This window comes from Hippocampus zosterae, chromosome 4, assembly GCF_025434085.1.
Source record: "Hippocampus zosterae strain Florida chromosome 4, ASM2543408v3, whole genome shotgun sequence".
NCBI classification, from domain to species: domain Eukaryota; kingdom Metazoa; phylum Chordata; class Actinopteri; order Syngnathiformes; family Syngnathidae; genus Hippocampus; species Hippocampus zosterae.
The window spans coordinates 7,198,240-7,213,203 of record NC_067454.1 but is presented as its reverse complement, the minus strand read 5'-3'; the positions used below and the strand labels follow the sequence as shown (position 1 = coordinate 7,213,203).

General features: G+C 43.4%; 2 long non-coding RNA genes across 2 annotated transcripts in view; one reads left to right on the top strand and one right to left on the bottom strand.

Moving 5' to 3' along the window:
- LOC127600079 (uncharacterized) overlaps window positions 1-14,964 on the top strand; it is a 183,639-nt gene that overhangs the window by 64,628 nt on the left and 104,047 nt on the right. The window lies entirely within an intron of this gene.
- Window positions 5,309-14,964, bottom strand: part of LOC127600085 (uncharacterized) — a 20,389-nt gene continuing 10,733 nt past the window's right edge. Inside the window, exons 2-3 of the long non-coding RNA XR_007962264.1 lie at window positions 6,364-6,485; window positions 5,309-5,925 (exon numbers count right to left, since the gene is read on the bottom strand). This is a non-coding gene — a long non-coding RNA (uncharacterized LOC127600085). The remainder of the gene's footprint in view (window positions 5,926-6,363; window positions 6,486-14,964) is intronic.

Below are 14,964 nucleotides of genomic sequence, written 5' to 3'. Positions count from 1 at the left end.
GGGCAGACGCCGTTCTAAGACCTGGAATGAAAGGGCGGCATTTATGAGAGAAGCGGCGTATTTTTATGGCGGACTGAAGCCAGCCAATCACAGTGCACATACACAGTATAGACAAACAAGTATTCAGACTTACATTCACACCTATGGACAAATTAGAGTCTACAGTGAACGTAACATAAATTTTTATGGAATGTGTGAGGAAGCCGGAGAAAATACATGAAAGTTTGGGCATCAAATACGACTGTGACCAAAACGGATGCTATTTCCTCGAGTGTCTTTCTTATAATTATATATACTGTAGCTACATGTTTGAGCCAAGAAGCTAAAACCTCTTAAAGCCTCACATGGCTGAAATACATCCCACCAAGACAGGCTCGAAAGCGGCCAGGCCAAAAATTATTGCGGAAAACTGTCAAATTGTGTTCAATATTAGGGGTTTGACTGTATTTTTATGTATGCTATTCATCCAGTGACTATTCAGGAACGTCATTTGCAGTTCAAAGAGTTAGAGAAAGCTCCTTAAAGCTAGTTATGGCCTTAATTTGTTTTGTCGTGGTTAGGAGAGAAATCGTTAAGCCGTAGCAAAGGACAGTGAAGGTGGTGAGAGGCTTTTGATTTATGCAGACATCAAAAAGTATACAAACCCCCACCCCAAAAAAAACTTGTGAAAGGGATTAGCCACCAAATCGCATCATTAATAACGTAGCTTTTTAAAACTGAGCATGAAATGGGCTTAATCCTTACATCTCACTGTATTTATAGGTTTTTAATTTGGGGAATAAAACGCCCAACCAGGCCCGATTAGTGCCATTATGCAAAATGAAACACGGTGGTTGGCAGAAGTGGAAAAAGTACTCTTACTCTGCATTTTAATAATTAACATTTAATACAGTACGAGTATAAATTACTTTTTTTTTTTAATCATGCGAAAGATTCAATTCCTTTACTTGGAGACTCTGAGTTGCACTTTGGTACAAATACGAAAATAAATTTGTACAGCCAATCTATATATATATTGCGCGTCGTCCCGCACGCGGTCTGTCCTTCCGTCTGTCCCTTTTCAAAACGTACCTACTTCACCGCGCCGCTGCGCGCCGCCACTGCGCGCCGCCACTGCGCGCCGCCACTGCGCGCCGCTCAGGCAGTGGCTCACTACGATCGCGCGGGCATCTTAGCGAAAAAATGTTGTCTACCCACAAGCATTGCAATGAAATTGTTAGTTATTTAGTAGAGCTAAACATCTCTTTATTTTCGCGATAAGCAATGAAGATGAACAAAAAGTTGAACCAAGCAACAACACTTTTGTGGGCCGAAGGACCACCTTACCAGCCTTCCGCAGGAACTAGCTGATGAGCCGCCCGGAGGGCGGCGAACCACCACCTTACCAGCCTTCCACAGGAACTAGCTGATGAGCCGCCCGGAGGGCGGCGAACCAGCTAGTTATATATAAACACCCATTCTGATAAGTTGAAAAATACAGTAGGTTCCCTCTTTCAGCAGTATAGTGTTCAAATCACAACGAAAAAACTCATGGTACTTGTTGGATGATGTTTAAAGACCATTGTTTCTAAATATTAACCTGCCACACATGTTTTTGGAATGAGGGAGGAAACCGGAGTACCCGGAGAATACCCACGCATGCACTGGTGCACTGTGAGGGTGACGTGCTAACCAGTCGACCAACGTGCCGTTGCTTTGAAATACTGTATAGGCGAGAAGAAAAAAAAAGTGAGGTATTAAATTAATGAGTCCTGAAAATTATATTTAAGTACAGTACCGAATTATTGGTACTTCCCACTACTGCTGGTTGGTACTCCGCAAATATAGGCTGATAGAATCGATACTTGGCTAGTATTTTCTTTCGGTACTGGCTGGCTTTTTGAAGCGGCGGGTGGGGGGGATTGTCGGCCCATCCTGAACGAGGACACAATTAGTGTATTCAGCCCAAAACAGTGGGGTTCCCCCTTTGATGTGGGGATCAAATGAAGGAGCTGTGTGTTTTTGTCCAAAATGACAGGCTTGCCAGGTTTACTAATGGTGAGCTAATAGAAAAGAGAGGGTTTATGATGCTCATTAATTACACAGGCTGTCATGTGTTGCAGGGGTGAGGATACAGAAGGCAGAACGGGGAGGGGATTGGCGAGGGCAAGGAGAAGCTCTCGAAAAAGGATGCCTGGCCATAAAAGCTGACTCTATTGAAAGAAAAGAAAGGGAGATCAACTAATGGCTTCCTGAGATAAGAGCAGCCACCAGGACAGAGCAGCTTCAAAGAGACTCTCACTGGAGCGAAGGGTTAAAAAGAAGAAGGGGGAAAAAAAACTTGCCATTATCTTCATAGCAAAATTCACACCCCATCCTGGGTGGACATCCAAGGCCCACCGACATAATAGCCAAGAGGGACTTGACACATGCGGCGTGGCGACAGAAACAGATTATGATGGTGGAGTTTTTTTCTTCCCAATTAAAACAGTTCCCAGATGTTTGAACAAAATGTGTATGGCATGCTTTTGTCAAACTCCCGCCAAAGATCGAGATTTATTTTACACTTTACATCATCTACCATTATAATTGCCTCATTGAAATTCACCCATTTTGAGAGATGTGATCCTGTCTCATGCAAGTGAACCATTCCTCATCCCAATGTTGCCTACAGCAGGGCCATTTCCAAAAAGAGGTTTCACTACCATGACGACCCAGGGTGGAACTTGGGAGTTTTGACAAAGCGAGCACCAGGTCGCCCTGCATCACCGATACAATTTCACATGAGTATGTAGGTATACAGTTTTTAAAAATGATAGAACATTATTTATTGCAAATTATTTATGTGGAACCCTAAGCTACAGCTCCCTATTTTGGTAACCTCGTGTGAAAACAAACAAAAAAAAATCTAAAGTTACAGATGCACTTTTGGTCATAAATCAAAACACACTAACGACAAAATGAAAACACACGCAAAAAGCATGGATCCGAAAGTAACTATACAAAGCGCACGGTAAACAGCCAACCCGATTGACGGTAGGTTCTGATGTCATTTATGAGGCCACGCCCCTGAAAGGCATTTTCTTTGGGTGTCTGGAACGAATTGGCATTTCTATGAGGAAAATTGATATTAAATATAAGTTTGGTCATGAAATGAATGAAAACCTTAAGTCAAGGGGGCGCTGCATATCTAAATGGAATATATATATCTATATATATTTATAAAACATTCATAGCTTTCATAAGCAGCGCAAAAGAGGCTACAGAATGAATAGTACAAAGTCGGTCCTATTCATATACTATACACACGCATGTGTAGGATCTTCATACATAGCTATATTTTCACCCTGGGGGAGCTAGAACAATGTTGGGGGGAAAAAAAACTTCTCCAGTGGTTGCTGAGCCAGAGAAGCCAGCTGGAGGAAGAAAAGTGACGCTGCCAACATCTTTGTTGTGTTATTAATGTCTTATTCTTCAAGGCCGACTCTCTGCTTGCGCCAAAAAGAGTGCCGTAAAAGGAAACATGTGCTTTATTATTTATTTGTTCATTGTAAGAGGCACTTCACAGCGGCTGAAGAAATTTTTTTGTTGTTGTTGTTGTTGTTGTTGTTGTTGCCAAGCAGCCACAGTCACAATTCTGCGGGCCGGCAAGGAACCGACACACAAATGTTGTTTTTTTTGTTGTGGTGGAATTATTTCAAGTCTTATACAGCGCCGCTAGAGGCAAGCCGTCTTTCTGCGCGCTGGAGCTTGGCTGCAACAACATTTAGCAACAAACGAAAAAGCTTGAAAAGGACACTTGCTGCTTTTTGAAGGTATCAATTCAGAGAATGTATCAACATGCAAAACGTTGTGGATCGGTGAGTCAATTGCAGTGCACACAAAGACAAACAAGCATTCATGCTCACACCAATAATTAATGAACCTAACATACATGTCATTGGAATGTGGCAGGAGGCTTCAGTACCAGAACCGACGCAAGCGTGGGTGAACAAATATTCTGTTCCTTTTCGGTTACAAATATTGACAAATAATTATGTCGTTAGTACTATGTTAGCATTGGGTGGAAATAGATTGGCGCGTCTGACAAATTTGGATTACTCTGCTGCTGTAGGAACGAAACGTGGACCCCTTATACTCTTCTTTTCAGGTCAAACCCCAATTTTTAAAATATTGTTCCAATATGTTGTATGTATCGAAGCTTTGTACCATGCATGAATCTGTTTTTGGAAAGTGTCTCGTACCAAGTGAGCATGCCGGTCGACCAACTTCTTGGGAGTCTACTTCCACTGCATTATCCAGGTGTCTCAGCTCAACCCTCATGAGAAATGTGATCTGGCCCCATTTTGCTTGAACTAATGTGTTTACATGTAACCTGAACATCAAGCCAATGATTAGATTTTCAGGAAAGCCGTGTCAACACGCGAGCTGTGGAAATGCGTGATCCGACAGCGGCTGCAATCCGACCGAGGTGCCTCTGCGACTGGGTTGCGGAGAACGCAATATCAAAGGCTGTTAACGGCCAGCAATGAATTCCACGGCAGTCCCTTCATCTCGGAGCTTAGCTAAATAAACCTTCGTCTGGATGAGTGACCCACTGGTGCGGTGGGGAGGGACTGGTAGCCTATTGGATTTGAGGGGATCTGGGTGTTAATGATGACCTCGTTTACCCGGGACATCACCGTGGCATCTGCATGCCCCAACCCTGCGACTACTGATCAGGAGGCCATTGTGGGAGGCTCAACTGAAAAGACAATGAACGTTTTTTCCTCTTCAGCAGCATAAGTGTAAAGTTCATTAAAATTTAAATGCAGCAAATGTACTTTTGTTTTATTTAGGAGTTCATAGTTTCCGTCTCCACTGTGTTTCCAAATTTTAGATAATTCATTCATTCATTCATTCATCTTCCTAACCGCTTTATCCTCACTAGGGTCGCGGGGGGTGCTGGAGCCTATCCCAGCTGTCTCCGGGCAGTAGGCGGGGGACACCCTGAATCGGTTGCCAGCCAATCGCAGGGCACACAGAGACGAACAACCATTCGCACTCACACTCACACCTAGGGACAATTTAGAGTGTTCAATCAGCCTGCCATGCATATTTTTGGAATGTGGGAGGAAACCGGAGCACCCGGAGAAAACCCACGCAGGCCCGGGGAGAACATGCAAACTCCACACAGGGAGGCCGGAGCTGGAATCGAACCCGGTACCTCTGCACTGTGAAGCCGACGTGCTAACCACTGGACTACCGGGCCGCCTATTTTAGATAATTGTTTTTTGAAAGTATACTTACGTAATATAATGTCGGAAACGAGAGCCGAAGAACCTGGTGCACAATCGGCCCATTTATTGAATTCCGGGTGTACTCTAAAACACAAAGAACAATGAGCACACTCAATTAGGAGCTTCTGTCAGCCACAGCTCACATCCAGAATCTCACACATACACTCGCATACATTACACCCCACCAGGCTCCATCTTTTAGAGGCACAGGTATCAAAACAATTCCTGATTTGTAAATGACCATCAACAATGTTCTTTCATTGTTGGGGTAGGGTGGTGGTGGGGGGGTGTCATATGATCATTGAGTATATCCAATCAAAATCAAACGTGCATTATGTTTTGCGTTAGTGTGCTGCAAACCCATCAGTGCAGTCCCTCATCACGGTGGCGTGGCTGCAAGTGGGCCCTCGACTCAGAGGAGGGGGTTAGCCGCCCAGTCAGCCCAGCGATGCGTTACGTGAGATGTTTTCCAAACAGAGGGTGTACTGACCCCTGAAGTTGGGTCACCGAATGATTCCCCCCAATGTCCAGCACCAACTTCGCCAGAGCATTTCACAATAAGGCAATTCATCTCCACGTAATGAACTGGTGTTCCCACAGACAAGGGAGGCAGGTCGGGGCCACAAATGTGGGGGTTGGGCTCCGGAAGGTCAATGGTGATGTCATCCTGAATCAGGCGCATTAGAAAGTATATGTAACACACCATTAATACACACATGAGACAATTTATTCACTTTGTAGAAGTGAAAGAATTGAGTTCACACAAGCTAATCACAAAATGACGCATGATGTTTTTCGTCGCTGTCCTGTGAAAAACACATATGCCCATTTTTGCCATAATCTCCATTTATGGGATGTCTGAAACTTCGACATCCCATTAATGTAAAGTGAAGTCAGCCCAAGTGTAAATGCTTTTAAATACAGGTTAAAATCGTACGCCCCCCCACCCCCATAGCTTTGATTAAGGTCTTTGAAAGATTTTAAATATTTATTTTCTTTTAGCTATTTCAGAAACCCATTCTTAAATGGTTTTAAAGTTTTACATTCACAAACTGTTTTGGGTTTTTTTCGCCAAGAAATTTTCAACAAATAAAAAAACCATCACCTCTTGGAACATGAAGATGATGCTCACATGCGAGATCGAGAGGTCGCAATTCAGCGGGGCCACACACTCCAGCCTTGGTGGAGGACCATTCTAGCCTTTTCAAGAATTCTCCATGGCTTCACCTGCAAACAGAAAAACTGACACGTGCACCCTCCCTCGCTCATTGTCTCCTAGCCCCCTGCCCCTCCATGTGTTTCCCTCAGCCGGGCTGACATCAGCATCGAGGCACGAAGGGGCCTCCTCATCTGCTCCCAATTATAGCTCAGCCCATCGCTCGGCTAACAGGACTGGTGGGAAAATGGTGAGGAGCAGTGGAAGACCTCCATGACAACAATGTGGTGACAATGATCAAAACCCTACGACCCCCATACAAGAGCGCCCCCACCACACCTCCTCTCAGCTGATAGAGTGACATGTAGCCTCTTTTGCACACCGATCCAGTAAAATTGTCATATCAGATACGTCACAGTAGTGTAGACGTAGAGTTGAATGCTTTTTTTTCCCGCCTTTTACACGGAACCCAGTGAAGCAGGATATTGCATGAATGCGAGCGTTTCTGTCCAGGTGTCGGGTTAACGTCATCTCTGGTATCAACTCAGTCCACATTGCTTATAAATAAAATGTATTATTATTATTATTGGGGCAGCCCGGTAGTCCAGTGGTTAGCACATCGGCTTCACAGTGCAGAGGTACCGGGTTTGATTCCAGCTCCGGCCTCCCTGTGTGGAGTTTGCATGTTCTCCCCGGGTCTGCGTGGGTTTTCTCCGGGTGCTCCGGTTTCCTCCCGCATTCCAAAGACATGCGTAGCAGGCTGAATGAACACTCTAAATTGTCCCTAGGTGTGAGTGTGAGTGCGACTGGTTGTTCGTTTCTGTGTGCCCTGCGATTGGCTGGCAACCGATTCAGGGTGTCCCCCGCCTACTGCCCAAAGACAGCAGGGATAGGCTCCAGCACCCCCGCGACCCTAGTGAGGATCAAACGGCTCGGAAGATGAATGAATGAATTATTATTATTGTGGAGCTTCTACAGAATAGTGGTACACACACAAAAAAGTCTGAAAATGATTGCATTACGGTGAAAGTGACTTCGGATACTATATCCAAAGTCGAAAACATTGGAATGTTGACTTTGTCCGTGTCGGCTTGTCCACCCACAACTTGGTGTAAGCGAGAAAACACGACACTTGTACTGATTCATCTCCACAGATCTCTCTAGTCTTTCCTGTGCCAAGTGCACGTGTTTCCTATGTTGTATCTCTTTACATATTTATCTGCTGTGATTGGCTGGCAACCAGTTCAAGCATACCCCCCGCCTACGGCCCGAAAACATCTGGGTTAGGCTCCTGCGCGCTCGCGACCCTCGTGAGGATAAAGCGGTTCAGATCATGGATGGATGGACGTATTCATCTGGTAATTCAAAGCATGTAACACTAGATGATTTTTTGTAGTTGGTGCCAAAGCTGTCGTCAAAGTACACGAAAAGCCGTTTGCATTTTTTTTTCTGACAACACGTGTGTTAAACAAAAAAAATCATTTGGCAAGGTTGTTAATGTGTAAACGTACCCTTGGATTCTGCTTTGAGCAATGCAATTGTCTTGCCTGCCGTGACACGTGAACTGTGTATTATTCCTTAAGTACTCTTGTCTGCACATGCTATAAGGCTGAGCAATCCCTTAACCCAGTGCTCGACGCATATAGGGCATTTGCATGAAAGAATCAGTACCCTAAATGCCAAAATAAACATCAATTAAAGCCTCCAAACACCAGCAGGGGAAAAAACAGCTGCAGCTTTGAAACGAGGCGACCAGCAGGCTTCAAACGCTTTTAAAGGCGCCTTTAAAGGGGGATGCCACACATGCATCCAAGGCCAGGCTCAAATTAGCAAGGGCACAAATTACACCACACACTAATGGAGTGCGGAAAGATGATTTTTGTAAATTCGCCCAAACATTGCTCGTGATTGGAGTGCAAAGAAAGGCATGCAAAGGAGCTGGAAGGGAGAAAAAGATACAGTGTGACTCAGTTTTAGGAGTTTAGCCTTAGATTTAGAATCTTCATCATCATTGCATATAGTGGGCAATGAAATTGTCCCGCAATGGTGCAAAAAGACAAACGCTCTAAAAATGAAGGTACACACAGTGTTTGATTAAATTTATGACGATCCATTCATCCATCATCTTAGAAATTCCATTAATCCATTGTAGGACGAAAAAAATTGCACTCATATTGTCTGATTTCCGGCTTTACTTTATTAAATATACTGAATATATTGTAAAGAATTAAACAGAATTTTGGTGCTTGTTTTTTAAGATTAAGAATTTATTAGTTTTATTAGTCTCGCAATGGAGAAATTCCCAATTCAAAGCAGCAAAGTTATGAAAGGAAGAAGTAGAACAACAAAATATAGGAGCTACTGGAAAGGCAGCCACTCTTGCGGCACGATTTTTTTTAGGTAAATGGTGACGCTCCTTCTCATTGCAAGCCTTGGCTGGCCACGAGGAGCATTCTTATGTATACATACACACATTTTGTATGCATACATAGACACATCCTTGCGTACAGACATACAGTACATACTGAGATATAATCATTTAGAGCATAAAGAATATATGTCTGTATTGTTGGGAAACGTCCAGTGTACTATAAAGTCCAGAAAAGTATTTTTACTTTTGTATAAGTGGCACATGGTGACAGTGACAAGTATGGCATGACTTCCGGGTTGAGTGAACGCTGGCGCGTTTGGCTGCTGCTGCTCAACCCGTATTGTTTTGTGTTTTTTGTTATTGTAACGTGTCCTTGGGTGTCTTGAAAGGCGCTTTAATATAAAATTTATTATTATTATTATGTTGGAGAGGAGCTAAATAGTACCTTGGAAGTGGACGAAGGTAAAAGAGAGTCATCGCGGCATGTACAAATGACTTCAGCTGGCTGCATTTTTTTCAAAATCAAAAGCAAGCCATCTATTTCAAATTGTATTGTTTTAAGATTAGTTTCAAATTATATTTTACTCTTTTGGGTTCGCATTCTGTCATATAATTATGGTTTCATCCATTAATATGGGAAATGATAAACCTCAATGTTCATGATTCACAGCAGGTCTCCGTCCCCATTACTGTAATCTGTTATGACTCTTCCTGCTCCCACAAAGAGCTTCCATTGAGTAACTGCCAAGGTTTATTTCTGCCTCACCAAAAGACAGGCATTTTGTCCCCCTCAATCCCCCGACCGAAAAAGGCCGCATTACTTTTGGGACAATGCGTGCCCCACAGTGGTGTTTTTAGGAGACGAACAACGCAACTTTCGGAAGAATGGAGAGGCCAACTTAGGTCCAACTCAAACGTTGTAGAGCGATTGACACGATCATGTTGGCTGACTTGCGAACGTAATATCATCGCAGTTTGGTATTGATGACCAATCAGCTGTGCCCGTGGTAACAAAGTAAAGAGATAAGCATGCAAATTAATTGCCTACTATGCTAGCTTCCTGTTTGCAGATTTCGATAGTACTGACCTATTGGGATCCGTACACACCTCTCAGTGTACTTCCTCAATTGTGACTGCACAAATAAGTTGCCACGTACCTGTACATCAGTCCAACTGTAATACGTTTACTCCAGCGAATCAGTAGAATTTTGCTCATCTGGCAAGCTGTGGAGAAAAAAGTTGGTGTGCTAGAAAAAAAATAGCAACTGCAATTTCGAACTTTTAGCTATATCAGCATAACAATTTAACTCAATGGATATTTTTTTTTCCAAATTGTTCCCCAGTGTAGTCAAATATAAAAAGATTTACTTTTTATTTGGCGTGTGTTTATTTTAGTAAATAGTTGGTTAGTTCATTAGAACTCAGATGAATTCTAAAGAATGAAGCTAAAACGTGTTAAAACTGTTATCGTATTGTATTCTACCACTGAATTACAAGCGGCTGAAATTAGTTTTCTCCGCCGGGTGTCCGGGCTCTCCCTTAGAGATAAGGTGAGAAGCTCGGTCATCCGGGAGGGGCTCAGAGTCGAGCCGCTTCTCCATATCGAGAGGAGTCAGATGAGGTGGCTTGGGCATCTGATTCGGATGCCTCCTGAGCGCCTCCCCGGTGAGGTGTTCCGGTCAAGGACACGCTGGAGAGACTATGTCACCCAGCTTGCCTGGGAACGACTCGGGATCCCCCGGGGAGAGCTGGAAGAAGTAGCTAGGGAGAGGGAAGTCTGGGCTTCCCTGCTAAAGCTGTTGCCCCCGCGACCCGGCCCCGGATAAGCGGTAGAATGATGGATGGATGGATGGATGGATGGATGGATGGATTCTATCGCTGATCACTTTAGCTCTGCTTGATACTTCGCACATTGTCTCACGGTTGTCACGGGCTGGTACCACGGCACAACGGTTCACTTACATTACGGAATGTCCTTCTGTATACTTATTGGTCATGTCTTTGTTTATGAGGATACTAGTGCAGTGTGTTCTACCGGAGACAAATTCCTTGTCTGTTCTACATACTTGGCCAATAAAGATGATTCTGAATTTATCATCGTGAACCATTGTTGTGGCAGACGTCACCAACCAATACTTAAAAAGGGCCCAGAGTGGTCAGTGTTTTACTTCCCATCATCTATTTCTTCATCATTGTTGCTGTTCCATTTTGCAGTGTTTCATCCCTACAAATGTCAATCAATTTCATAACTTGCAATTGACTCTCACGCTCTCCGTGAATATATTTTCACACCATGAGGTCAAAGGTTGAAAAATGTATCAACCCTAACTTGACAAACCAAGAAGGAAAAAGTACAGATTTCAAAAATTCTAGTACAGTGTGATACCTGGAAATTCTATTAGAGTACACTGGCAAAGTACAGTATTTGCACTTCCAATCACTGGCATCCGTGTAGAAGCAAGAGAAAAACAAGTGAAGAAAAAAAAAAGCTTTGATCTAATGACTTTGGGGTGGAATCCTCTTTGTGAAATGTTTATCTGCTCTCTACATTGCAGATTACCCGCCGCGACCGCCGCCCCCACGTCTGGAAATGTGACTGCTCTCAGATGGTCAAGGTAATTTTGACCCACTTAGGCCGTCTTTGATCCCAAACCCCCTTTTAACAGATCCACCGCACAAGAAACTGATTTTGTCATCCCCTCCTCCACCGGCCCCCAGACCGCTGCCTCTCTTGTAAAGCCGCCGAGTCGAAGCTAAAGCTGCCTAAGAGCTGCCAGAGTTGCTGACAGCCAGTGGGAGTTGAAAGCGCCTTCTAATGCTGACGATCACTGCGAGCGACTTGCTGCTAATGGCGTGCTCGCCCACTTTTTCTTCCAGGCGCGGAGGGTAGGGGGTTTACATTCTGTCAATTTGCTTCCACACGGGAGAGTCTTCCTTATTCCTTTACAAGACAATTATTGAGTTTGCAAATGACAGACTTCCGGTGACTCTGGCAGCCTCTTATCACTACAGGGAATCGAGCTGACACCCGGAAGTGATTGTCAGCAAACGCAAGACGCAAACAAGCATTCATTGTCACATTTCCACCTATGAATCATGTGGAGTCTTCAATGAAACTAACGTGTATGTTTTAGCAATGTGTAAGGAAAAAGAAAAACCCATACAAGATTCAAAACCATTTCTCCGTAGTGTGTGTCCTCATTAGGGTCGCAGGTGAACTGGAACCTCTACATTCTGGTTTAATATTGTTCCAAAAACCCATCTGCAGTTGGCGTAAAATAGATGTAAAAACATGAAAAAAGTACAAGTGCATTTCTCCTCTGGGTCACATTTGCACATTTGTAGCTCATAACATTTTTTTTTTAATTGCTGCGCGCCCTACCAATAATTAATTGATTCATATAGCGCTCCTCATGGCAATTACACTGCTGTTTCTTCTTCTTCTTCCTTCCGTCTAGGGAGAAGTGAAAGCCGTCGCCGACATGTGGCGCATTAATAGCTGGAATTGGTGACGGCGTCCGACGGGAGAGCGCTAGTTTGCAAAAAAAAAACAACATGTTGACAGGTTAATAATGAAGTCCTTGGCCTTATTATTGTTGTTAGGTAACTGTAAAAAAAAAAAAAAAAAAAAACTAAGGATTGGCCGGGGAATGGTATTCATCGCGACTCTTACCAAAAAAAAAAAGGACCAAAAAAAAACAGTTTTATGCTAATGTCAAGCTTAATTGGCGGTGAGGAAAATTGGCAGAGCGCGGCGAGGAACGACGAGATTAGCCAGAAGAGAAAGAACAAGATAAAGTCTTCAAAAGGCTCGTTTCTGGAGGAATTATAGCTCCCTTTGAACGCCGTCCAAGTTTTAAATGCATTAAAAGGCCTGTTGGCATACATGTAAATGAAGAGCTCCAAAGGATTCATGCTGAACATAGAGAGAGAGAGAGAGAGGGTGTGAGGATAAAGTGTTGAGAGTCCCTCCTCGGCCTCCTTTTCTTCTGTGTGTGTCGTTCACGCCACCGCCTCGGGCCAAGTGGCTTAACGGGGGATGAAAAGAACAACGGCTCGCAGCTCGTTTGGCACCAGAACCCCTCGCCGGCCCATCCAAAAGTGCCAGTGATGGAGCTTTGTACGTTCGCCAGATGGGGGAAAAAAAAAGCCTGTTGAGCCTAAATGCGGGACCAGGACTGCCTGGAATGTTTTTGCCATGTCAACAAAGAGCATGGAACGTGAGGGTGAGGTGAGGTTTATAGTTAGGTTGATGGTGAGCTAACGGTTAGGGGAAGGGGAGGGTTGAGAGTTACTCAATTCATGAGTGCTTAAAAAAAAATAATAACAGAGCTGTAGCCAAGCGTCGTACTGTTTATCATACAAATCAAACAAAAAACATGTCCATGTTTTACGTTTTGTGTTCTTGAAAGCGCTTTGTTACAGCTGCAGCTGTTGTGAAAGTGCCATATAAATATAAGATGAGTTGGGTTAAAGATGATCAAATGATAATAACTAAATAAGAACACATACATAAAATATGATTGCCTTTATAAAATACAAATCTTAAATAAACAAACCCCCTGTGACCCCTCCTCTGTTTCTTCGTGGCCTGTTGGTGTTCTCAAGGTTTCTGCGGTTGTGGTTGGACTCTCAAAGGAGGGGGTGAAGAACAGCTCCCATTTTTGGTAGTGAAATCTCGAATGAGTAGTGTGAGGTTCTCCAAGTAGCTCAAATTGAAATTTATTATTGGGATAGCTGATCAATTGTAAATTGATCATTTTTATTTTATTGTCTGCTAATAATGACACAAAGTTATGCATAGGTGTACTTATAACAACTTTATAGAGAAATGAGGCTACGTACAGTGGCGACAGAAAGTTGGGAGTGGGGGACGCAGGCAAAATATTTTCCTTCTACGGAGGCGTGACAGAAAATAATTGAGAAGCGCTGGGATAGGCTAAGAGAGCACTCGGGTTACGTTGAAAGTTAGGTTTGGAATGAGGGTGAAGGTCAAGGTTCGGGTGAATGAAGGTGTGAGGTAAGTGTGAGAGTGGGATAGAGTTAGGGTTCTAATAAGAAAGGGTTCCGTGGGATCTTTTAACCCTTTCATGCCACCCGTCAACTGATAACATGATAAGCTGTCCTCTGTAGTAACCGCTGTCCCTGAAAGACAAAGCAACTACCACCATATTTGAATCATGTATACGAGACGGATGGCCCATGCTAAAGTGTAAAAATTATGAGTTTTCATCAATGCATATGTACAAAAATTGATGACTCGCCACATTTTGCGCAACCTTGGCTCAGTAGCACGCGTTGAATATTCAGACGGTTTGAAAACCTAATAAATGGTAGGTATGTAGCTCCACAAAAATTTTTTTAAAAAATCAAAAAGCCATGCCTGAAGAGAAAAAGTTGGGCATTTCAGGGTCATTTGGCATGCAACGCATTTTTTCATTTCCATTAGTTCCTATGTGAATAATTGTTTTTCTCAATGGAAGAGCTTTTTGGTGCAAGAAAGCAGTCGTTTCGACTTTGTTCAGTCAGTTTGAATGCAAACGAACGGACAGTCTTCTCCCCTTTCATCTCAGCGAGTCCCGCGTCCTACACGCCTGTGAACTTGCGCAGCTTAGTACCGTGAAGGCTATGTGGATTTTTTTTTCTTTCTTCCCCCGTCCTGTGAGCGTATTTTTTTTCTACCCTCCCTTTCTAACCTTTTGATCTAAATCTTCTTAAGTTTAAACGAAGAACTTCAACCTCTCGAGGATTCACCGCTTTCATGTCGTCTGCGCACGTAAATCCTCTTGAGGGGCACAGTGGCTTGAGCCCGCTGATCAAATGCACTCGCCGTTTACTTTCAGATTCTCACTCGCATTGTTTGGTCACATTGGAAAAAAAAATAAACGTCATTGCTTCTTCACCTTTGAGAATTCGATCAAATATTAAATGTTTTTTTCTTACGTATTTGTCGTTGAATGTCTGGGTTCGATCTGGAGTTATCCGGTACAGAAGTGAGTTCACCAAGTGGAAATTCTTCTTTGAAATACCTCTCGGATAGACCTTCCCAAAAAACTATGAGCACATAATGAGTCTTGTTAGTTTAGCTGGCTGAGTTTGATAGCGATAGCATTTTGGTTCGCAGACTAACAGCAGCAGAGTATGATTTAACAGATTAATGATGAATATTTTTTTTTTGC